This window comes from Canis lupus, chromosome 14, assembly GCF_011100685.1.
Source record: "Canis lupus familiaris isolate Mischka breed German Shepherd chromosome 14, alternate assembly UU_Cfam_GSD_1.0, whole genome shotgun sequence".
Lineage (NCBI taxonomy): Eukaryota > Metazoa > Chordata > Mammalia > Carnivora > Canidae > Canis > Canis lupus.
Window position 1 is genome coordinate 59811090 of NC_049235.1, and position 26909 is coordinate 59837998.

The following is a 26909-nucleotide window of genomic DNA, read 5'->3' on the forward strand; positions in this document are numbered from 1 at the left end:
TGCTGGAGAGAGGCATGTGGCAAGCTAGAAAAAAATGAAAAGTCCACTATAATCTAGCCAGCATCCATGGGTCCATTCTCAAATTTTATAACCAACCAAATCTGGTTCTGTTGGAGGGGACCAGAAAGACTGAAATCTTTCCGGGTGAGATAGGTAGACAGACAATACAGTGACTCTGCTAAAACGACCGTCAGCTACAGAGGTCAGCACCAGGCTGTGAAAAACGCTATTTTCCTCCCAAATATCATTTTGTAGCATCGTTTATGACCCTTAAATTGAATGTATTTTAATGAAAGTTACAAACTATGATAGTGTCACATCATCGTTTATTCTGCTCATTTCCTTTATGGCTATCCGCAAGTCAAAAGGATTTAAAAGGGAAATAAAAGAAAGGAAACAACCAAGATTTTTAATCAAACAGTTTTACGTGAAATGCAGTATTTTAGACCCCATACTTCTTTACATCAAGTGAATGGGTAATGCCAGGAGCAGCACTCTCTTCACCTGGGAGCTGCAAGGGAGGAACTCAGAAAACAATCTCAGGGTGCACATGACCCAGTGTCCCCGGCTGTCACAGTCAGTGCCCTACAGCATCGCCTCCAGGACCCATGAGAGCTAAAGAGGGAAAACTCTGGTCTGACGGTGTCACATTGGCCTTTGTGAACAAATTAAAACCTGATTTTCTGCACACTTACTGTAGTTCTAGGAAAGATCTCAAAATGCAGAGAATCCAAAATTTTCCTTCTTTCTCAAATACCAGTAAAATGATTTTTAAAAGAACATTTGGGTTATCAAACAAAGAGGGGCTAAATATCTAATATTAAGCACAAAGAATAATCTCCAGCAATACTGTGGTTAAGATGAAAAGGTACAAAAGAGGAAATTTTCAAGAGTTTTAAATGTTTAGCTATTGGTCGTTTTCGTGATTCTCTCAGTGGTATCAGGTCATACTTGCCGGGTCGCTTAAAACATAAAGAAAGGGTAGCCATCCATTTCAAGAATAATCTGGCAAAGAAAGAATGAAGAGACGACAAACCACAGGTCATAAAGACAATTTTAACTCTTGGAATTAAGTGCACTTGCATATAATGGATTGGTAAACCCTCGTGGCTGTAAGGAGGGCTCCGGGGAAGAAAACCTATTACCCTGTGAGCTGTTCAGAGAAGGGGTCACGTGCTATTCAGCTGATATCCTTACTACCCAGAACATAGTACACAGTTAATGTCTGCTGACTGTCTGTTATCTCTAAGGAGAAAAGCTAGGTTTGGGGTATTCAGAAATAGAAAAGTCTCCTAAGTCTGTATTTGACTGAGGTTCTGGATTGTAGGCTTTTGGAAGCATCCTTCAAAAATATACTAACACAGTTCCATTTTTGACATCAGATGTTTGAAACATTATAGTGAATTATACAGGATGTCATGGACTTGTGGCCTCAAATTAAAAATTTATTTCTTAGGATGCCTGGGTGGCTCAGGGGTTGAGCGTCTGCCTTTGGCTCAGGGCATGACCCCAGGGTCCTGGAATCAAGTCCCGCATTGGGTTCCCTGCAGGGAGTCTGCTTCTCCCTCTGCCTGTGTCTCTGCCTCTCTCTGGGTCTCTCATGAATAAATAATAAAATCTTTAAAAAAGAAGAAGAAATTTATTTCTTATTGCATTAGAAGAAGGACAAAAGGAGTCAAAAAGAACAAACAGAGGTACCTGAGCATCTCAGTCAGTTAAGCATCTGCCTTCAGCTCAGGTCATGCTCTCAGGGTCTTGGGATGGAGCCTCTTATCAGGCTCCCTGCTCAGCAGGAGAGTCTGCTTCTCTCTCTGCCCCTCCCCTCCTCTTGTGCTCTCTCTCACTCTCTGTCTCTCAAATAAATAAATACAATCTTTAAAAAGGAAAGAAGAGAAAGGAAGAAAGAAAAGAAAGAAAGAAAGAAAGAAAGAAAGAAAGAAAGAAAGGAAGGAAGGAAGGAAGGAAGGAAGGAAGGAAGGAAGGAAGGAAGGAAGGAAGAAAAAAAGAAGAAAGAGAAGAAGAAGAAAGAAAGAAGAAAGAAAGCCAAAGAAAGAAAGAAAGAAAGAAAAAGAAAGAAAGAAAGAAAGAAAGAAAGAAAGAAAGAAAGAAAGAAAGAAAGAAAGAAGGAAAGAAAGAAAGAAAAGGAAACTTAGAGTGAAGGAATGGAAGGAAGAAGAGAAGAAACAGGGGAAGAGAAATAAAAAATTAAAAGTCACAGACTACAAATAAAATATAACTAAAATAAGAGCTCATGAATTATTAAGCAGGAACTAAAATAATCATATGATTTACTTTATGAATTAAATCAATTTTTTAAATGGACTTTAGCTACCATATAGGTTGTTGGAATTATCGATGGACTTTCATTCACTTATTCTTGCAGCGTCACGATCACTACTACGTGGATTACTCCCAAATCACTGATGCTTGACCATTCCTCCAAATATCAGGTTTCCAACCCTCAGATGCCTTCACCAGAAAATCCTACCGGTGCCTTTTAAACTTAACGTGCTAAAGCTGACGTGGTATCATCTGCTGCACCAACCTGCACTGACCCTTTCTTTGTGATGGCATCATCCTTACTCCAGGGAAACAGGGCTGGAGAATCAGGGTCATCTTCATCTCTCTCCTCTGCCTTCATATTCCCTTAGCCATGAAGCAGGAAGCTTCCCTCTCTACAAAGCTTCCCTTGCTGCCCCCACCACTCCACCCCCACCGCTGCCATGAGCATATTACTCCTGCCCTCATCCTTTTGGATCTGGACGTGACCAGGCTTGAGAAATGCTCCAGCCTCCCAACGTTGACACCCCGTTCCTTGCCATGCTTCAGGGTCAATGCCTGATGTTGTTCCCTGCACGTGCTCCGTACATTCAGGTGTCAATCAATGCTTTTGCTTTCATTATTCCTCTGCCTTCCTGAACCAAAATTCTACTACTATCTGAAGCTCTTCCTTGTTCTAATAGTATAATCCATACCTTGTCTGCCTCCTTGAGCAGTTTGATCTATGTTTCTCTGAAAGCATTTTTCCCACTCTGCTTTAGATTAAACTTGCTTATTAACATTATTCTCCTTGCCAATAAATCCTAAGTAATTTAAGGGAAGTGATGGTGTTTTTTTATGTCTTGGAAAGTACTTGACTCATAGGGAGCATTCAAAAAACATTGATTAGTTACACTTTTAACACCCAAGTAGTTTAAAGGCAATAGGAAATACAGTTTCCAATAGAAAAGTAGATTTTATTTGGCAAACATAAAACATTCAAATGATTATAAAAAAAAGAATTATTTGCACTGACATTTAAGTCTTAAAAAATACAAGTATCATATCAAAGAATGACACTTATGTGCTTGTCTTAAATAGTCATAATGGCTGACACATGAAATGATTATGTGCTGTGCACATGAATTAAATTATTTGATCTTTAAAACCAGCCCATTCAACAGATGAGGAAACTAAGATGTGAGAAACTAATAATTTTCCCAATGTCTTACAAATAGTAAGGAACAACACAAGGATCCAAGGGAAAAGACAATAATATAGATGCAGAAAAATCACATCATATTTTACCGATTTTTTTCACTGAATTTTCTTTTTTTTAATTATTTATTTATTTATTTTAGAAAAAGAGAGAGGGACATAGCGAGTGGTGGGAGAGGAGCTGAGGTAGAGGGACAAGCAGACTACACTGAGTACAGAGCCTAACTGGAGCTTGATCCCACAACCTTAAGATCACGACCTGAGCTAAAATCAAGAGTCAGATGCTTAACTGGCTGACCTACCCAGGCACCTCTTTTCACTGAATTTCTTAAAGTAATTGGTGTTACTGTGGTTAAAAAAACTTACCATTGGTTTCCATTGCCAATTGTTCAAGACTCTTGCTGTTTTAAAAATTAAAAAATTTCTAAATCATGTGCTACACTAAATGTATATTTAAGAAATACTACTGTACAGTCCATTTCAAAGTAAAAGTAAGTTTGAGATTATATAAGACATTATGATAATACAATTGCTTGAGGAAATGTTTGATTCTGAATATAATTTTCTACTCTTAGATTAATTTCTTGAGGTCAAAATATTCTATTTTGGGGGCATTTATTTGCATTTCTACCACTGTTTCTTCAGAGTCAAGTGCTATTGCTCAGTTTAAATGACCCCAAGCATTAAAGTAAAATGAGAATAATGTGAAATGATTCTTTATCTCATAAAAGCAATACTCACCACCAACCCACATATAATTTTACATAAGCTCCATATTTGACTCAAGGCAAACATCTGTAGTAGAACATTAGGCATGGCATTTTTCAAAGAAGGCTCCGGGAGCTTCAACTCTTGTATTAGGCACTCACGGAAGCAGGAGTTGTGCCCTGGGTTGTCAGCCAAGGGAACTGGAATGAAGAGATAGAGGTTTAATGCGGTCCGGAAATACCATGGCTTCGTCATAACTTAATATTTAAGCCCCAGGAGAGAAGTGAGGAGATAGAACTACACACACTCGCGTGAGATTGTGATCCTTGACCTGATTCTCATCAAGTGTGAAACCTCATCAGCCTGTCATCATCCAGCAACATGCAGTTAAACAAGGCAACCGGAGAGGATCAGAGCATCACCAAGTCCAGATCCTCCTTCATTCTCAGCTTTTCCCTTTTAACAAATTCCAGTCTTTTTTCTTCATTGCTCATGATTCCACCAACAAAAATAGTTCCTTACAGAGGGCATGTGATGCAGTGAGCACTGGGTGTTACGTAAGACTAATGTCACTGACCTCTACCTCTGAAGCCAACAATACGTTATATGTTAATTAACTGAATTTAAAGAGAATTTAAAAAAAAATAGTTCCTTATATGAAAGGAGATATTTTTTTCTAGAATGGAAGAGGCTGAATTTTCCTAAAATATAACAACTAGGAGTGTATACCTAGGCTTCACTTTCACTTCTTATTGCACATCTTAGTAATAGAATCACGTAGCAACAAACATTAAGTGTTCCCCTTGCGTGTAGCACTGCCTCTTGTAGTAGGAGTCCAAGAACTGGTCCACCAGGATATTCTTTATATTTGTACTGTGTTTTATCAGTTACCCAATTCTTTCACACATATGTAGCTTTAGCTTCATAACCACCCTATGAGAAATAAAGTAACATTACCATCACTCTATTTTAAAGAGATGCAGAAATTGAAGCTTAAGGTATTGTCTCCTTAGGTCTCATGGATGGGGAATGTGAAGACATAGGACTAGAACCCACAATTATAAGGCAAGATTCGAGGACGGTTATATAAGTCACACAAACAAGCAGAAACTAAAGAGAGAACAGGATGTGTTTATCAAAATAGCAGGTTTAAGTCAGGGAAAAATTAAGACATATATATAGCTTAGAACCACGGCCTAGAATTTCCTTTGATGAGGAGGGGTCGAATGTCCTTTGTTGTGTTAATGAGGTGACTTTGGGAAAGCACCTAAGGATGATGGCCAGTTGCCAGTGGTGCCAACCATGTAATTAGAATGTTGGAACTTTCACTCCCACTTCTCAACTTCTGGAAAGAGGAGAGGGAGGCTGGGGATTGAATCAATCACCAATGGCCAATGAGTAAATCAATCATGCCTGTGTAATAAAGCTTCCATAAAAACCCAAAAAGATGGAGTCTAAAGAGCTTCTGGGTTGGTGAAGGTGTAGACATGTGGGGCAAGTGGTGCACTCGGGGAGGGTATGGAAGCTTGGGCTCTTTCCCACATGCCTTACACTGTGCATCTCTTCTATCTGGCTGCTCCCAAATTGTATGTTTTTCTAATAAACTGGTGATCTACTAAGTAAAATGTTTCTCTGAATTCTGTGGGCTGCTCTGGCAAATTAATTGAATCTGAGGAGGGGATTGTGAGAACCTCTGATTTATAGCCAGTGGGTCAGAAGCACAAGTGACAACCTGCATTTGTGACTGATGTCTAAGGGGTGGGACAGTCTTATAGGACTAAGCCTTCAGCCTGTGGAATCTGACGCTACCTCTGGACAGGTAGTATCATAATTGAGTTGAATTATAGAACATGCAACTGGTGTCAAAGCATTGCTTGAATATATCTGGAAGCCCCCAGTCCACACTTTGAAAATTGAGTACAGGAACTGAAAAGAGGTGTGCTAATGATACGCGAAGACAAAAGGTATTTGCGAGGACTGTACCAGGAAATGGGACACAAAGTCACTCCAAACTAGAAGATTACTGTGTGATCTGCTCTCACAGAAAAGTCAGGGTATTTGAGGACAGAATTTCCAAAATGGGAACCCAAAACTATTCGTTATGACTTAATGCTGCTGGAGATTAGTAAGGAACAAATGGTGAGTGGAGGAAAGTGTAGAGAGCCAGAAAGAATTGAACACGGTTTCTGGAGGTAATAATTGGGAGAAGGGGGCACCTGAGTGACCCAATTGGTTTAGCAATTGACTTGATCTCAGTTCAGGTCTTGATCTCAGGCTTCTGAGTTCAAGCCCTGAGTTGGGCTCCATGCTGGGTATGGAGCCTGCTTAAAAATTGGAGGTAGTAAATGGAGATGCAGAAAATTATAATAAATATGATTATAATTACATCAACGTCTACTATTTATTGAGTTTCTGCTAATGCCCTTAAAACCCTGAAACTTACCCCTTGCCACCCTTATTTTACATATGAGAGAATTAAAGTTCATAAGAGTTAGGTTACCCATATTGCCTGAGCTAGTAAAAAGCACAAAGTAGATTTGAACTCAAATTATTCTGAATCTTACCAAATATTTTAGCTGTGGGGTAAAAGGACCAATACAAAGCAAGCTATTATTTGTGGCCTAGAAACCAGGACCTCAAGAGGTTGCCTGAGTGTCAGAGCCAAGAATAGATGGAAGAAAAGGGATAGTAGCCAAGGTCAAATTAGGTTATCTAGAGGCAAGACAGAGTCCTGCAAGTAGAAAGTTTTCAGCTTCATCTCCTGCATCTTTCCTCATCTTAAGGCTTTATGATAAAACTTACTATCATATGAGCCCTAGTACTAGGAAAATGGTATTTGAATCCATAACTCAATATAATTGAACTCAATATAATATAAGATCCTGCTTCTCCAGGATCTGAGGTCAGAAAAGAAAAAAAGGTTAATCTAGAAATTAATGTGAATGTGCAATGATCTCTGGGAACAGAAAAGAGAATAAAAAAAAGTTGAGTATGGAAGGAGGTTCTTCTGCAGGGTATTATGGAGTGAAGTAAGTCAATCAGAGAAGGACAATCATCACATGGTCTCACTCATACGGGGAATATATAAGAAATAGTGAAAGGGGTTATAGGGAAAGGAGGGGAACTGAGTGGGGAAAATCAGAGAGGGAGACAAACCATCAGAGACTCCAAACTCTGGGAAACACACAAAGGGTTGCAGAAGGGGAGGTGGGCGGGAGGATGGGGGTGACTGGGTGACAGGGACTGAGGAGGGCATGGGATGTGGTGAGCACTGGGTATTAGACTATATGTTGGCAAATTGAATTTAAATTAAAAAAAGAAGAAGGCAGTTCCTGTCCATAGTAATGTATCTGAGCCAAATAAAGAAAATATAATGAGAATTTGGGTTAGTTAGACTAACTGTGTGAGTAGAGTTTTGCCCAGACTGGAGTCTGTAGAGTATGCATTGGATTCTGTTGATGTCTACTCTTAAGTAAAGAGTCACTGAAGTCCAAATCCCTGTCCCAGGATTTGCAGGGCCATGACAAGTGTATCCATAGCAAAGGACTGAAATGAAGAACAGGCAAGTCATAATGAGCAGGATTGAGTGGAAGTACCCAGAAATATTTCCAGGGGCCATAGGATGCAACAGGAGCACTTTTGAGACACACATGACTAGACAATGAGCAATTAATGTCATAAATCAGTCTGCTTAGCAACCTAAACTCTCTGGTTTTTAGTAATCTCAGTGCATACCTGAAGAGACCATGAGTGTGCCATTTAGTAGACACCATGTTACAGGAAGAGGAATGATCAGAGGAACACCAGCAGGAAAGACCTTGGTATCGAGGCTGTAATCTCCTATTGGGGTGCCCCATAGCTCTTTATGATCCTGCTATGGGGGGGTGAAGCCTTGAAAATTGAGCTGGGGATATACTTTCTTGACAGAAGCCCTGAGAGGGCCTAATTCCTCCCAAGAGTAATGGTTTTTGCACATTCGTGGGTAAGTCTGCGCACAGGAAGAATGAAGTGTTTTGTCAACTTCTTACTTCCCCATTCATGTCTCCTCTACACTTTGTGCCTCCTGTCCTCCCCAGAATGGTCCCTCTGGAGGCTGCATAGGACCAGAGGAAAGGGGAATTTCGAATTCCTCAAGTGATGTTTTTGATGTTATTATTTGTAATACGTCCTGCTGATTGAAAGATGCTAATATTAACAAAACCTTGTTATTCCTTTGCAGTTGATGGTAATTGGTAGTCACAGTGTCAGGATTTGCATGAATGGGCTGGACAATAAACAGCCGTATTTTGATTGAAGTAGTAATTACTGTTTCTTCATTAATTCATCAACCACATGTGTCTTTGAAGTGTCCCTTGTGATTCCATCTCATGTCACTCTCAGTGGGGAAGAAAATCTTGATTGATCTGATTCACTCTCTCACAGTTAATCAATAGAATCAACTTTAATGTAAGCTACTAACCTTTTTTTTTTAAGATTTTATTTGTTTATTCATGACAGAGAGAGAGAGAGATTGAGAGGCAGAGACACAGGCAGAGGGAGAAGCGGGCTCCATGCGGGGAGCCCGATGTGGGACTCCAGGACCACACCCTGGGCTGAAGGCGACGCTAAACCACTGGGCCACCGGGGGCTCCCCAGCTACTAACCTTTATACAAAGAAGTGTGGTAAGGAAAGAGAACTGGAACAAAAAGCAAGTTTTTTAGATGGGTATTGTTATTTTGAGGACATGTCATTCTCCCCATGGGTTGCCAAGTCCCAGTAGCCTTTCATCAAGGGGTTCTCTCAGGAGTGTTCAGAGCGATGTCTTAATCTTACAGAGTATTCTTAAATTTACTTATCTTATCCATGCCTATAAGGCCAAGCAAGTATATATGAATCGTGTGTGGCTGTATATGATTTTATACACAAATCTTCCTTGATTTATGATGGGGTTACAGTTAGAGAAGCCTACATTAGCCTGTAGTTGGGCCAAACCATCTAACACAAAACCTATTGTATAACAGAGTGTGGAGTATTTCCTGTAATCTATTGGATACTCTATTAAAAGTGAAAACCAGAACAGTTGCGTGGGCACAGAATGCATAACTTATATAAGTGGATCACAGTTTACCCCCGTGGTCCTCATGGTCGTGTGGCTGACCAGCTGCTACTGCCCGGCATCATGAGAGAATATTCTACTGCGTGTTGCTAGCTAGGGAAAAGATCAAAATTCAAAACCTGAAGTATGGCTTCTACTGAATGCATATTACTTTTGCGCCATCATAAAGTCAAAAAATCATGGAGACATTGTAAGTTAGGAACCATCTGTATATGTAGATGTTCACATCAAGATGAATATATTATATCCACATGTATCAGGATAATTATTTAAACCTTAGAATACTTCCAGGTTTTCTAAAGGGAACAGGATCCAAGAACAAACCTTCATCAAGTTTGGTAATGAAAGTAAAATTTAAAGACACTGAAAGAAAGCCAAATTTCACTTCATAAGTAGAGTCAGATATGCCAAGAGAGGAGGTGTGGAGGGAGGCTCACAAAAGGAAGAAGATGTAGCTGACGTGACTAGACAAACGAACAGAAGAGGGTTACAGTGACTGACGTTGGGGCAGAACTCTGGGAAAAGACCATTCTCAAAACTGCCCCTGACAGGTCTCCTATCAACACCCCAAGATGCTTATCAAAATATACCTGCAACATCACAGAACTGTCCCTGTGAAGAACTCTGACAAGGTTTTAAGACAGATACGCAAGAAAAACTACCAGAGGTATAAATGCACTTTCATTAAACGGAAAATGGGAATGTGCTGTTGTGATTGTTAATTTATGTGTCTCCTTGACTAGGCTAAAGGATGGCCGAATAGTTGAGAAACAGTATTTTTGGGTGTGTCTGAGAGGGTGTTTCCAAAGAAATTAGCACTAGAATCCAAAGACTGAGTAAAGAAGATCACTCTCACCAATGTAGGTGAACATCATCCAGTCCCTCCTGAGGTGGCCCTGGACCCAGTCTCCCCTGAGGTGGCCCTGGACCCAGTGGCTCCTGAGGTGGCCCTGCATAATAATTGCTAACATGTATTGAGTGCCTACTGTGTCATGCATCTGGAAGGACTTCTCTTCCTTTATTATAAGGGACTACATCTTCCCTGTATATTTATAATTCATTGCCATGATCCATGTGAGTTAGGACAGCATGGCCTAAACACAAACTCTAATCGTGAGTGGCTTATTTTGAAAACATTAAGCAATCCAGTATGTGATACGCAACTATGCTAATTATAATCCCGTCTCTAACACTTTGAAATGCTCAGGTAACTTTCACATTCTTAGTGCAAAAGGACTCACTCTTTTCTACGATCTAGTTCCCCAGATCATTTCTTTCCCCTTGACCAGGGTCTCTCTCATGCCACACTCCCAGCGAGAATGCAGTTAGTCTTCCTCAATGACAGCTTCACTCAAGAGAATTGCACTCCTCTTATTTCGGAGGGCAGGAGGGGGCGACAAGATAAACTGGCTGTACCTGCTTGTTCTTTCCCAGAGGGAGGGAGAGGGAATGCTCTGAACTAGTAGTTCGTCTCCAAAATACACACCACACCACCACCACCACCACCACCACGTTGGCCCAGCTGTCATATATACCAAAGGAGAAAGCTCTTATCAGGCCTTTTCAAGACCCTAAAATTTAATGACCATGTCAGTGTGCCTTTGTTTTAAGCAAAAGGTAATGCATCAAGTATGCACTGATTCAAAATTAAATTAGATACTATTTCTCACTTTATACAGGGGTACTTCACATGTTTCTTTAAGTAAGTAGCTATTCTGGTACAATTATAATATAATTCTAAATATAGAATAAATATATCCATGATTTAAAAAAAAACACTGGTATTAACATAACAAAGTTGAACTGCAACTCCAAGAGATTAATTTATAAAATACATGTATCATACAATCACATCATATACTTGAACCTATAAGTGGGGACCTAAAGAATTCTATAGTTAATAATCTGGGTGAAGGGATGGGAAAAACAAAGAGAATTAAGAGATAAAAACTTCCAGTGATAAAATAAATTAAGTTCACAGAGATGAAAAGTGCAGTATAGGGAATATAGTCAATAATACTGTAATAATGTTGTATGGTGACAGATGGCGACTACACTTATGGTGAGCCCTGAGTAATGTACAGAACTGTCAAATCAATATGTGGTACACATATTGATTGATAATAGAATATTGTATTCTAATTATACTTCAATTAAAAAAGGGATCATCTTCCCTTCAGAATTTAAAATTTTCCAAATATTGACATTTCACCATGTATTTGAATATAAGACTCCTGATACCAATAGTTATAATTTATATATAGAGTCGTATCATAGTGGCACAGTTACATTTGAGCATTAAAAAAAATTATTATTATTGCAGGTCCAAGTGTATCACCAAGCTCATCAAGTAGGGGACCTCAGGCAGCTACGCACAACCTGTGTTTTCCCCTGTTTGAAGCGCAGAGCCAGGATCCTTGATGGAATATTGAATTGGAAAAGCAGAAGCCTCCACTTTGGTGTTAACTCTAAAGCATTATTTTAATGAACTAATGGACTTCCCAAACATTAGATCAAAATCTATTAAAAGAAACACACACACACACACACACACAAAAAAAAAAAGAAAAACAAATACTCACTTTTACCACATATCAGAATTTTTCAAGTTAATATGTTCTTTTCATCCCCACAAAAAAAGACTGGAAATAGTTTTGAGGAAACATTTTTTTTTTAATGCAAAATTTTTCTGAAAGACAATTTTTAGCTAGAATTACTGATCTATAAAAGCTATCTACAATGTCATTTCCTTCCTCAAGTAGGGGAAAAAATGCTCCTTCTGACAGTTTCATTAAGTACTTTATTAATCTCAGTTACAAAAGTGATTTAATTCTTACTGGCACTGACATTTTACTCCTTCCAAATCATTGAGGACAGGACTAGCTCTTCTTTATCCCATTCTCTCCCCAACAGTAGCACTGAATTTAGCATATTTTTTCACTTGTATTGAATTAACGAATTTGGGAGCATTAAATATATTGTTTATAAGTTAATATGTCATAAAAATATGTTAACTGAACCAAAGAAGTAGAAATAAGACCTCAGAGAATTAAATTACTAAAGGCCAACAGCCAGTTAATGGCAGAAACAGATCTAAATCTCAAGCCTTCTGACGTGCAGTACAATATTCTTTCCTTAACCAAAGTTTCTTGAATATTTATTCAAATGCTAATTATAAACTTACCATTTGAGGGGCATCTGGGTGGCTCAGCGGTGGAGTATCTGCCTTTGGCTCAGGGTGTGACCCCAGGGTCAAGGATCCAGTTCCACATCGGGCTCCCCGCAGGGAGCCTGTTCCTCCCTCTGCCTGTGTCTTTGCCTCTCTCTTTCTCTCTCTCTCTCTGTGTCTCTCATGAATAAATAAATAAAATCTTAAAAAAAATTACCACTTTAAATTTACTTTAAAAAATGTTAAGTTACGGGGACTTAATATAATTGCTATATTTTCACTTATTAAAAATAGTCTATATTGGATTGTGTTGATACTTTTTCTTTACTTCTTTTGCTCTCGTATATAAAAATAAGTTCCCAGTAATTTTAATTTTTAAAAACATATTCTGCTACTAAATTTCATCACAAGAGAGTATATACCAGATATCTATAATGATGTGATGTTTTACAGTAAGGGATCAAATGAAGGACACTAAGAAGAGCTAGCTGCCCCTCCTCCGCTCCGGGCTTCCTCATACGGTTTGCTCAGCCTATACCAAGAGGAATCTTTCCATGGCTACAAGTCGTTGGTTCTGTATCCGATTAAGAATTAAATTAAGTTGACTTATAGAGCACTTTATGGCTTAGACAGAATTTAGTGCCGGCATCATGGAGACGTTGCATGAATATTTATTGAATATAATCTGTGTGGGAGATTCCTTTATCCCCCTGAATCTTCATGCGAGTTTCGTGAAGTTGGCATGTATGTGCTCACTTTACAAATGAGCTTATATATGTTATATGTTATATGTTATATGTAATATATGTTAGAGCTGGGATTTTAATCCAAGTTATCCAATTCAAGGGGCTGCTGGGTGGTTCAAAGGTTTAGTGTCCAACTCTTGGTTTTGGCTCAGGTCATGATCTCAGGGTCATGAGATCGAGCCCCATGTCGGGCTCCATGCTAAGTGCGGAATCTGCCGGAGTTTCTTTACCCCTCCCTCTCCTTTCCCCCTTTGCCTCCTCCCCCTGCTTGCACTCTCTCTCTCTAAAGTAGATAAATAACTAAAATATTCAGGTTATCCTATTCAAGTTCTCCTTCTCTCTAGTAATATTCAGATATGCAAATTTCCTAAGATGATGTGGGTAAATCGTATTTTTGCCTTAAAATACTTAGAGTACAGAGTTGTTGAAATTCTGTTTATTATTTGCTTCAGTAGGAGCCATGATGGAACACACATGGCACACTCTAATAAGTTAGTCAGGGTTTAATAGGACAACGTACAAGGGTGTGACAGGATGAAGAGAAGCCAACAGGTGACGATGAAGGACCTGGAAAGCTAGCCACAGTGAGTGGCGAGCTATTGCCATCTCTTGCCTGAAGGGCAAAGGGAATAGGTGGTGATTCCATAAGCTACCATAAGCCAAGTGAAAAGAAAAAAGTGGAGACTGCATCAGGTTTGGGGAATCTGCCTTCAGGGCCTACTTGGTTAAGAAAAAAGTTCTAGAAAAAGTTCTACCTGGGTAGAACTCTTAAAAAACTCATACTTGCATTTCAGGTAAGAGAGCCAGTCCTGGAATGGAGGCGTAAATATTTGGCCTTTCCCATATTTCCCTTCCCAGTTTCCAGTGTAAGAGGAGAAAAGTAAACCCAGAGAGGGATGGGAAGAATTAGGAAGGGAGAAGAAATAAAAGAACAGGACTTACACACCCTCCGCAGTGCAGTTTCCTTAGACTTCTAACCGCAAGACATACAGAAAGGAACTGTGTTAATTTGCCATGAAGTTGAACTTATGTCATTCCAGAATACAAAAGATTTTTTATATCTTGGAATGGATGAAAAGTTACGGAAATCTAAGTTAATTTTAAGAGGACTAGAAAGAGTGATTTGACAGGGCATGGTTGAAAATAGCCTTTGGAGAAAAAATAAAATCATTTTATGCTTATATTTCACTAGGTTGAAATATTTAATAAACCAGTTACCTACATAAACACTGAACACCATCAAATATATATTTGACAATAGTACCATGAAGAGTTAACCGCAAATAACTTTCAGCCTTGTTAGACTTACATTACCAATAAGCCTGGGTAAGAAAATTGGCCATAAATCTTCAGTGTAGTACTCATGTTTTGCTAAGTATTACAAAAATGTATTTAAACATAATTTACTGTTTGTCATCAAATGCATATAGATGCCTATTAAAAAAAAAAAAAAAGCCAACCTGAAGTTTATTTCTGGTTTACCTCCTCTGTGAATGTCAAAGTCACAGAGCCAAGAGTGTAAGTGTCAACTTCAACTTTTGACTTGTTTTCACATCCTTCTCCTATGTATTTTGAGTGAGCGTAAAAATGAGCTATTTTTATGTTTTCCACAAGATTAAATTCTTTATTCTTTCACTTCCAGCCCTTTGAAAACTAAGCAAGGCAACAGAAACATATCCACCAGCCTCTGTATCAAGTCACTAAGAAGAGTCCAACTCTTTCACAATGACTCAGCCCCCTAAAGGTAAGAGTATAGTTAATTCTTCCAGCTGGAAGTTGGGTTGAATGGCTTATCTCCAGCATCCAAAGATCATAATCATCTGATTTATTTTGAAATACAGTTTTCAGCAGCAGTGTTCTAAGAACCAAGTCTGTTCATCACTCTATAATCCCCCACATTGTCTACGGCCATACCACGCTGAACGTGCCTGAGCTCGTCTATAATCCCCCATATTAAGATTTGTATTAATCTCTTTGAAAGCATGAATAATACAATGTCCATTCTCCTATTTTTCAGTGAAATATCAAAAAGCTTATTTAAAAAAAAAAAAAGAAAAAACAATTTCTTCCCCCTCCTCTGCCTCCAGATGAATGGATTTTCCCCTGAGCTTTCACATTTCCAACTTTGCTTTTGGTTTCCTTGACTATAGTTGACCCACTTGGTCCCTATTTCCCTGAAATCTTCCTTCGCCTTTGAAAATGTGATACTCCTATTTCCCCAGCTACAGTTTCATCTCTCCCATCTCCTCCTCTCTTCTTGACCCATCCCGCAAGGCCAGTCAAAGCTTAGTTTAATATTTTGTTCTTCTCTTTCTGTAGATTCTCTATCTTACCAATTCTAGCAGTTTTCCACTATCACACTTATATTGGTGATTCCCAAAATGTACAACTTATGTCTTCGCATTTCGTCCTTTCCCATCTTCTGTGTCAGAGAGCATGTCTTAGGGAACCTGTGACATCTGAAATGTCAGTAAGCATGAAATCCAGCCGAATGCCCCTACCCATTTACTTGCACCCTCATCTGCCCCCAATCAATCAAATGTTGTCCTGGCCCCACCCTTTCTGCATTTGTATCTTCCTTTTCCTTTCCCCAGAGCAGACCTTCATCTCATCACTGGAATTGCTGTGAGGTCCCCAATTATGTGCTAAGTCTCTGCTCCTGAGCTTGCCATTCGGTGCTGCACACAGCTGCCAGCATTATCTCTTTTATCACTTCTTTTTTTTTTTTTTTTCTTTTATCACTTCTGTTATCGTGCCAGTCTCTTAGACTCTCTTCCTCTTACCTATGAGATCTCATTTAAATTCTTGAGTATGGCCTCTAAGGCCCTGCATCAATGGAGTCCACAATCCCCATGTTTTCTAGACAAATACCTCATTACTCTTCAACATACTATTGCTTTAGCTTCATCAAGTAAATACTCACTTCCCACATATATCTTAATCATCCCCCTTGTATTTTTCTCACAACCTCAAATTCCCTCCTTTGTCCTTTTTACTGGCCCATGCTTATTACTAGCCATACTTACTATCTTTGGCCATATAATTACCATAGCATTGTCATTCCTGAGACTATAACATTTCCTCTACTTCTCATCTAGCCTATTTTTATTTTCCCTGAGGGTCTCATGTCTAGCAGTCTACATGTTGCTGACAATCCCATATCATTATTCAAATAAATTGTCAACCTAAATGTAAACAAACTATGTGTAATTTCAGATGAATGGACTAATGCTTAAAATGCTTCCTTTATTCGTGAGATCAACAAACATTTATTTAGTATCTGCTATATGGCAGTGACTATGCCAGCAGCTAGGAATAAAAAGATATATTTTTAAAAACCCTCCTCCTATAAAAATATGCTCAATGATTTGAAAAGCTCCTCTTAAAAGTTATTTTCCCATTCACCAGCAGGCACTAGTCATTTTTGAAGTTTAGTTATCATTGGGTCATTTAAATATGTGCCTTTTATTTCTAGAAGGCATTATTTATGAGTTAAAATAATTCCTTAATTCAACAAATATTCATTGAGTACTTACTAGGTGTGGAATGCATGAATGAGTGAGCTCCTTAAGGAAGGGAGTTTTTTGTTTGTTATTTTATTGTATCCTCTGTCAGAGGAAATATATTTTAAGCTTTCAAAAAAATGTTGACAAAATATATGAGGACATGGAATTCTTGCTTTTAGGAACATTAAAAATTACTCTCCATAGTTAATAATATTGTGCTAAATGAAAATTCCAACACCATCCTTACAATCATATCAATGATCTGAATAACAAATGTCTGTCTATCTTCAAAGGCAAACCAAAGCCTTATCCACTCTCCATTTCCATATTATAAAATTCTCTAGAAACCGATAAGAGTAAAAAAAAAAAAAGAAAAAGAAACCGATAAGAGTAATTTTAACTTCTGAAACAAAAAGATATTTTAAACTGAAAGCAAGAATGCCATATTTATTTTTTACAGTTGAACTGTTTACATAATTAAACTAATTAAGATTCCAACTAATTTTCATGGAAGGAAATCCTTCGGGTACTACAAGTGTTCTTAAAGTAAAATTATCACAATTCCTCTGTGATTTTGTTACATTTTAATTACCCTCTTAAGTTTCTAGACTCTCTTCTTTATAGTTTCTTGGTACAGATCTGTTGGTTGCCCTTATGTCCCTCCCTTTATCAGTTTTACCATGCAATTCTCTAGGAGCAATAAACCTATGGGCTCCACATTGACCCCAAAGCTTCAGCCAAACATGCAAGTGTCAATGCCCTGGACGTGTGCAGCTGCCTGTGAGTGCAGTTTCTCATTTCTCTTACATAATATATATGATGAACAGGTTTTTTCACCCCTTAACAGTTTTGTGTTAGGAAAGCGAGTAACAGTATTTGTACAATCAGCGCTGTTAGAAGGCAGTCTCAGGACGGAAAACCTCTGCTCTGCTCCTGACCTTGTCTCTGAGATGGGTCTTTCTAAGGCAATCATTCTGACACAAATAGCAAACACTATCATTGTTCTGACCATCTGTTTGCAGGATATGTATTTCTAAGGTGTCAAGAGAGTCCAGCTGCCTATTTGAAATTGTGAACAAACTACAAAATAAGGGCCAATCCAGATTTTGTTTGGTCTGAAGCTTGTACGATACTGGGAGACCCTCCACAGAGAAGTACAGAAATGCAGGGCTGCCCGGGTGGCTCAGTGGGTTAGGCAGCTGACTCTTGGTTTCAACTGAGGTTATGATCTTGGGGTCATGAACTTGGGGTCATGAAATGGAGCCACATGTTGGGCTTCATGTAGCCCCATGTTGGGCTCCACGCGAAGTGTGGGGTCTGCTTGAGATTCTTTCTCCCTTTCTCTCTGCCCCTCCTGCTCCTATTCTCTCTCTAAAACAAATAAATCAATCTTTTAAAAAAAAATGCTGAATACAAAGACAGTATGAAGTACAAAAGTGGACATTTAGCTCTGTCTTCTCCGCAATGGGAACAGCTCTCCTGCCATTCTCATCCCCTGAAAATGTGCACCTGTGCAAAGCTCGTCTCCACCCCCTTCTTGGTCAGGATCCCCTCCCAGCTGCCCAGGTCATCGTATGCAGTGGTGCTAAAACCACCGGAGACACTGACGGATCAGAGCCTCAGCAGCTTGGCAGCCCCACACCCCCGACCTCACTCCTAGCCGCAGCTTCCGAACCAGCGCCACTTCTAGGGACATTGACCCAGCAGCCACGTTCACTGGGGCTGGGGCTGCCACTGTGGGGTGGCTGGCTCTGGGACTGGAACTGGGACTGCATCTAGGAGCCTGATAGCCTGATTGTTGGGTATTCCAGGAACCCTCTCTGAAGCAATAGCTCTTCTCCTACTCCATTCTAGGCCTTGCCCTCCCAGAGGCTATGGGACCCTTTGCTTGATGGTGGCCTTTCTCATCCTCTTCACCATGTGATGGAGCCCTCTCCACCTCCCACAGGTCTTTCTTTCCTTCTCATCTGCCCCATATGTTCCTTTAGCTATACCTCCCCAGGCAGTCTGTGGAGTGTGGTTGGCTCAGGGTTTGACTGAGGGAAGACAAAGAAATATTGTATTAATAAGGAAAAAAAGGTGGACACTTACGTAGAATAAGAAAATAAATGACCAAAAATTAATGTAGATCCGAGTCCTTTTCTTTGGCGATCTCTTGGGCCATTTACCAGAGATACCAAAAGAGAAATGCTCCTTGTTGGCAACCTGGCTTCTTCCCTTGACCTGAAACTCACAATAACGCTCAGAAACACTCAGCCCCCTGGACGAGGCTCGCTGAAGCTTTAACTCATAAGCTGCATATGGGAAATTTACTTCTGCACAATTGAAACAAACAAATGAACAAACAGAACCTTAATACTCTTTCAGATGGTTTTTTCTATTTTCTATCTTAGCTTTGGCCTTCTACTAAGCTTCTGGCCTTTTCTGAGTTTCCTTTAATGGGACCATCATTTTTATTAAACAAGCCAATTTTTATGCTGCAGAACACGGTATCCAGGGACGATTCATGTCCCTACAAGGCTGTCACCATTCCCTCTTCTCCCCGACTGTGCAGAGGAGGTCGGCATGACAACGATGCAGCCTTTGGTGTTGCTCCCCCAGATTCAGTCTGCATGTTCCAGACTAACATCCAAGCATTTCAACTTTTTTTTTTTTTTTTGCCTTGTTTGTTTTCTTGAACTTCTCATTGTCCACCATCAGCATGGTATTCAGGGCCACATAGCCTCAGGACTAGGCGAGCTTAGGATACTAAGTTCTTAGGTTTTCCAGCTTCCAGGAGCACCTGTAGTACAGCAGCTGAGCCAAGACATTTGCTGAAGCCAAAGGGAAATATCTTTCCTAAAGATATTTCAGATACTAAAGCAAAACTTGCCCGCATACTCTAGAGGATCACGGTGTCTTTTATAAAATACTCCAGTTTCACAAAAAATTCTATATTGCCTTTCTCTTACATCTATACGTTTACAAAATGGTTTATACTAAAAGTATATTTTCTGGCTTTAACTAGCATACTTAAGCACACTATTCACGGGGAGATCTTGAGTCCTCAGGGAGCTACAAATAGTAACACTAGGCTGTCATTGGGGATTATCTCATAAGGATAATGAAAATAAATTTTGCTTTGATATTTCAGATCAGGCTTTTAGGAACACTAGCTGGGGCAGAGCCTCAGACTGGAATTTGGCCCCATGGGTCTATTTCTAGTTTCTGAATAAAAGTGTCTTTGGCAGTTCACGTTAGACAATTCTATTGAAGCTCATTAAGAAACTACTGGACATTTTTCTTATGGTTTATGTAAAGATTGTTGAGCTGCTTTTTATTTTTAAGAAAAAAATTGGTTTGCCTCAATTTTAACAATTCTAAAGAAAATTCAAAATAATACCAAGCTGTCTCTCTTGGAGGCCAAGCTGTAGAGCCTCCAGCACTGTTACGGAAACTGGGTAGAAGAAAATTTTCTCTTATATAACTATATTGCTAATCATTTAGCAGCTAAATTTGCTGGAAAAACTAGCCTCCCAAGAGAATAATGCTCACCTTGCCAGGTACTTTCCAGTATGTTTTAGAGTCGATCAATCCCTTATCAGTGTCTTTTAATAGTCGAAATTTATCCATAACTGAAAATGTGCTTGCTATTTCTATTTTCTTTGTACCACTTTTTACATAAGTTCCCTAAATATAAAACTGTGTCATTCCCACTAGGATATATAGGATACAAATAGCTAATACCTTGTAAACAAATATTGCTATCAGATAACCTAGAACATTTTTTCCAAGGTGAGCATTTTGAGATTCTACTTTATTAATATACAGATATGGAAAGCACATTAATAAATCTGCCTTTTGAGAAAATATCCCAGTGGTTTTCCTTTTGGGAATGAAGTCTTAGATCAGTGATCTTCCAGGTATGACCCAAGGACTGATATGAAGGGCCTCCTCACTATTTAGAAACTTATTAAGTGAGCTATTAAAGTTTATTAATACGTTCCATTCACAAACCATTACTTTCTTAGAAAATTTTTCTAAAGGCTACAATGCAGCATTCTGTTAAGAAGCCTGGCTGCTGTGCTATGCTTGACAATGTTGTAAAGTCCTACTGGGCACATCCCCTCATATTGTTAAGCTTCCTAAATTGCTCCAGCAGAATTTCACACTATTATTAGTGTATCGTCAATGTAGCTTTTAGTTAATCACAGCATTCACTTGTTGCTATTCTTTCTTTGTTTTTAATACCCATATCATTATTCATTTTACTTTATTATCAATTTTTTTGATTTTCTCTCCTTTAGTTAGTACCGATGCAGATTTTCATAAGCATATGAAAAGGGTCTCAACTTCAATAGTCATCAGAGAAGTGCGAATTAAAAAAAAAAAAAATCGGAGGGGCACCTGGGTGGTCAGTCAGTTAAACGTCTGCCCTCTGCTCCAGTCATGATCCTGGGGTCCTGGGATGGAGTCCCACATCGGGCTCCCTGCTCCGCAGGGAAGTCTACCTCTCCTTCTCCATCTACCTCTCTCCCTGCTCATGCTCTCTCTCTCAAATAAATAAATTAATTTTAAAAAACAAAAAAATAAACAACAGATAACAGATATCATCAAGCCTACTAGTATGGCTAAAAATAGAAAGAATATCTATATTTATATCTATGTAATCTTGTGTGGATGCCATAAAGCTGAGCATGTTCTTACCATCATTAGGGAGAGGACAATCCTGAGAGAGTTTTAATAGTATATCAGAAAGGAGAACAGAAAAATCAGGGTGTTTGTGAGGATCAGGAGCTTGGCTTAAGGTGGATATTCAAGGCAAGCGCTTGATTAGGATTGGTGCGGATCATTAGAATTTAGTACTGGTGGATGCAGCAGGATTTTGAGAATTTTGAAGCAAGGAGTTTAGGGAATTACACAGTTGTTTGGTGCTATCTATTAAGCAGTTAAACAATTTGATGTTTATTTAAATTTTTTTTTCAAAAGCTCCCTGAACAAACTATAAAATTATCTGCATCTAAAAAATAAATAAATAAGATAAAATAAAATAATAAAATAAATAAAATTATCTGTGTCTTTTATTTTCCTAGACAATGGAATAATAAATTCATGTTGATGAAGAACAATAAAGTCAAGTTGAGGAAGACGGGCAAAGTCATGTATATGTAGATTATATTTAATATGCATATACATGGTTTCAGTTCTCACCGTCCCACTGTGATCGTTCTTCAGCCTGGACTATGAGAGGGTTCAATAACATCTCGGGATATGTTCAGTCCAAATTCTCATCAATATTTGAGTTACCATGATACTCCAAGGTATCCAGTATCATGTTTCCAAGGATGGTTGTTTCAACCTGCACAGGTGTCAGTTTTCTTTTTATTGGAAGATCGATTGTTGGGTTATTCGATGACACAGTGGCTGCTCAGTAATATTCAAACATCTAGTGATCACACATCTGAACATTACAACCACACAAGTGCCAAGGGAATAATTATGATTAGAGTTTATAATTCACTTGTTAGCCAGGAGACAAAATGCCCAAATCAGACAGAGGATAGATCTCATCTCTCAACCAAAAAACCCACATAACAGATAGAGGTTTGTTAGCTAAATTGACAATTCTGTGGTTTATTCCTTCCCAAATCTTTTTAATGATATTAAAGACACCAAAGAGGCCTTTAAGAATATAAATACAACATACTTCCCCTAAAACATCACATATTCCCTCTCAAGAAGCCAGTATTCTATATGTAGAGGCTCTATTCTGAACCAGCATCTGTCCAATTTAACTAACATCCTAAGTGGCACTTCTCTTGGTGGCATTCTCCAGTTTAGCTGGTTTGTAAACCATGGCATGTTGGAATCTTCCTATTCTTAGGCCCATTTTAAAGCACGTGGTGAAATTTTTCATGGTGAAAGGGAAAACTGATGGGCCAAAACGGTCCCTGAGTGATGCAGAGGCTACCCTAAAGCAAGGAGCTGGATTACCAATATAACAAGTTTCTGTCCAGTGGCAGTTAGAAATGAGTAGTCCTTTGTACACAAATCCAGCCAGTCATTGAGAGCCAATCAATGATCTGTTTTTAGATCGACCCCAATGGATTGTCAGTGTTGTAAAATTTGGCACTACTTGTCAAGCATAGTTGAGTACTAAGCAATGAGTTCGTGGCATTGAGATCCTTAAGTAGACCTAAAGCAAAAGAAAAATAGTATGTCTTTCTTTGAAAGTTTTTTGAAAGTTAGTTGGCCTTCCCATGTATACCATTTGTACTCTAGCCTGTGTCTCAGTTCTATTTTTATGTAAGTTCAATTTCAAAACTGAGGCTCAACAAAAGATCACTGAATGTTTCAGTGGAGGCAGGAACTTTCTTTTCTAAGTACAATGTGATGAGTTTCAGATTTCTCACTGTCTGATCTGTTGTGGGGTTTTCTATCCACAATGTTAGCTAACAGTCAAGTACAGTGACCCCGGAAACCAATGGATCTATTACAGGGAACTGGTACCAAAGGGAGCTGTGTGGCTCCAAATGGAAAAGTGTGTTTTCTTTGCTTTAGTCATATGCATAAGTTTATTAGCAAAGTATAACCATGCGTGGGACTCATACAATGGAGTGACAAGGCAGCAGGCATTAAAATTAGGAATAAAAAATAAAAAAAATAAAAAATAAACTAAAATTAGGAATAAGGTTCTTATAATAACTTAAAGCTAGCCTTATATAAGCAACAAGGGAAATAAAATGTCCAGAAAAATAAAGAACAAAATAATGCACATTAAAGCATTATAATCTATTTATTCTGTGACTCTTGGGCAAAAGCTGCCTATGTATCATTTAGTCATTTACTTGGCCCAAAGATCTTGAGTTGAAATTATCTCCTTCTGATGATTGTCTGCCTCTGGAGATATCAAAAAATCTTCATCTTGAGATCTCTGCTAAGGGCCATTTCTAGTGATTTAGAGATAGCTTGCACCTCTTTATTTGAGAGACATGAATCCAAGGATCAATCACTTAGAAGTTTATTGTTTTTCTAGTTGTGAACAGTACCTAATGGGCTCTTTCTAAAAGAACTGGTCTCAGGTTTTTATATCCTTCAATGATTGTATAGAAGGAATGTAAGAAAGGCTGCTCAAACCTCTTGATAAAAACACTGCATGTATTTGCTGAATCCCCTGCAATATCGAACAATGTCTATTTTTAGTAAATGGAGCCCAGAATTGCAAGTGATTTTTCTAGATGTGTAAGTGAACCATTATTAATTGATACGGGAGAGCCAATGAATCCCAGAGGGAGTTGATTTCAATGGCAATATCTTAAGCCTTAGAAGTTTGAGAATCTCTGAGAATTTTGCCAATTGAGTTTTACATGTTCTTTCTTCCTTTCTAGAGCTTGTGGGCAATATGAGCAGTAAAGTTTCTAAGTGGTGGGATTTTGCAAAGCTTTTTAACAGCAGTTACAGTAAAATAGATACTTTTGTCACTAGAGAGATAGATAAGAAATTCCTCGGTCAGGAACACAAAATTAGGTAATATTTTTATACTGTTTCTATCTCTCCAGGTAGAAAATGCTTCAAAAGTCCTGAGAATAAGCAATGACCAGAACATATTAAAAATCTACTGGGCCATGTGGTAAAAGAGAGAGCAGAAATAAACTCATGCATATACAATCAACCGATCTCCAATAAGAGTGTCAAGAATACACAATAGGGAAAGAATAGAGTCTTCAATGAACAGTGTTAGGAAAGGCTCTCTGCTTTCCACTATGTGAGGATAAGAATAGAAGCAGCGGTATGCGACCATGAGGAGAACCCTCCCTGGAACGGGCGATGCTTGCACTCCAGTCTCAGACTTTCTAGCTCCCCAAAATGTGAGAAATAAACTTCTGTTGTTTAAGCCACCCAGTCTGTTATTTTTGTTATAGAAACTTAAACTGACTGAGACAAGGAATCTGATTCTCATCACGAATTCTGATGTGTTGGCCTTCGTTCCCCACACCAGGAAATTTTCTGACACCGTCTGGATATTCTACATTTCAGTTCAGTTCTGACACTAATACTACGAGATCCCACTGATAATAGGAATCTAATATAGTCAAACTCATAGAATGGTAGCTACTAGGGGCTGGGTGGAGGGAATGTTGTTTAAAGGCACAAAGTTTCGGTTATGTGAGATGAATAAGACCTAGAGATTTTCTGTACAGCATCATGCCTACAGGTAACAGTGATGTATATATTCTTAAAAAATTTGCTAAGAAAGTAGACCTCTTATAGTATTCCCATCACAAAAATAAATGGAGCAAGAAACTTCTGGAGGAGATAAGTTTATGGCATAGATTATGGTGATGTTTCACTGCTTTATACTTTCTCCAAACTCATCAAACTGTATACATTAAATATATACAGTTCTATCTGTGTCAATTATACCTCAACCATGAAGAGATGCTTAGAACTTTCAGTCCTACCCCTGATTCCTGGGAGGGGAGAGGGGCTAGAGTTGGCCTGGTGTTCTGATTCAACTTAAAATCATCAGAATCAATAGCTTACCATATATCCCTCTTGATTCAGTGGCAAACACCTACCTATGATGTTTAAGGGCAACAGCCACAAACTAATGGAGGCTTCTGTCAACTTGGTTGGTTCTATATGTACGTTAGCCACATCTTTATTCATGGTTGGTCCCCTGAGCTATCAACCTCCATCCATAGGTGCTTTAGAAAGTCACCTCACGAGCATAAACCAGTTGCAGTGGAAAAGGTCTTGTTATGAATAACGAGATACCCATTTCACCTTTATGACCCTGAAACATTTTCAGGAACTGAGAGCAAGAGACCAAATATAACAAAAGATGCTCCCATTGCTCTTATATCTCAGGAAATTCCAAGAGTTTGCATTTTTGTGATCCAGGAAGTGTGGGTGAAGACTAAATATATATATAAAATGACCAAATATAAAGAAATGACCACACCTATATTTCTTATATATTACAATGTTGTAGTAATAAAGCAGAGTTCCAGAAAGAATAGGAGGTCTACAAGTCTGATTAGATGATCAGAGAGTTCCTTTAAAGGCTTATCAGGAGTGGGAGGGTATTTGGCTTATTCCTAAAAGACAATTAGTCAAGCTACCATTTGAGGAGCTAAAGGGGAAAAAAAGAAAAGAAAAAGAGAAACAGGAAGTTGGGCCCGATGCAATACCCCAAGGTGAATGCTCCAGAGGTCTCAGAGGATTGCTCTATTTCCAGATTGAGAGTTGGGTTGCAGAAATGTGATGTCTTGATCAGATCTCAATGGGCCTCCAAAACTGTCAAAGAGTGGCTTGTTATTAACATCACCAAAATAATCTCTTGATGAGACAAAGCTGAATTTATTCCCCACGAGATATAGGAGAACCCTACTTTGGCAGTGTTTTCATAGTTGGAGATACACAAGACTTTGAGACTAGTTTAAGACAGTCTTTCAACACAAAGAACTTCATTGACATTGTGGAAGGATCATGATATAATTGGTTAGAATTGGTGAACATGCAAAAGGTGAGGTTTTCTAGAGGAGAGTTTCAAAGAGTCTTGACAAGTAAGAATTATTTGATGCTATCAATGAAAAGTTGAGCAACCTAATTTAATTTCGGGTTTTTGGTAGCTTTTGGAACAAAGAATAAAGCTATTTGCAATTTATATTTCTTGGGCAAGAGTTTCCTGAAATAATAAAGTCATGTTGATAAAAACTGTGAAACAGTAAAATGTTAGTGAGGACAGCTGAATAATAAGACACACTAACGTAATGGTAAACTGTATAGTTTAGAAGTTTTCATTTCTGACTTTAATTCTCCTCCCACAGAAGGATTTTTTTTCTCTCGCCTCCAAGAGCTTTGAAGAGCTGGAGGGCACTTTGTTTATCAGTTACTAATGGGTGTTCACAGGAACCTAGAGAGATCGCCATCTCTTGTCTAAAACTCTGCAATAGCATCTTCATCCCTCCTCCATTCTCGTCCTACTCCAGGGTACTCTCCACACAGCAGCCAGAGTGAGACTTTGAATATGCAAAGTAAAACACTTCAATGTTTTCCCATCTCTGCTAAAAGCCAAACCCTTACCAAGGCCAACAAAGCCTACTGGACCATCCTTAGAACCAGCCTGGAGTGTATGCTTTAGGAGGGCCGTCCTGGCTTCTCTCTAACTGTATCACCCGTTGCCTCCACCCACCCACCACCAGCTGAGGAGTCTAAAAGTCAG

General features: G+C 38.8%; 1 long non-coding RNA gene across 4 annotated transcripts; it reads left to right on the plus strand.

Moving 5' to 3' along the window:
• The first annotated feature begins 7909 nt into the window (after positions 1–7909).
• On the plus strand, positions 7910–24572 carry LOC102152348. 4 transcript variants are annotated; one of them, XR_005369824.1, is made up of 8 exons: positions 7910–8167; positions 8683–8847; positions 9833–9948; positions 11605–11740; positions 12904–13021; positions 14839–14940; positions 21775–22048; positions 24241–24572. It is a non-coding gene; the product is annotated as an uncharacterized LOC102152348 (long non-coding RNA). The 4 variants fall into 4 exon arrangements; XR_005369826.1 differs by lacking the exon at positions 9833–9948; XR_005369823.1 differs by lacking the exons at positions 8683–8847; positions 9833–9948; positions 11605–11740.
• Positions 24573–26909: the final 2337 nt, after the last annotated feature.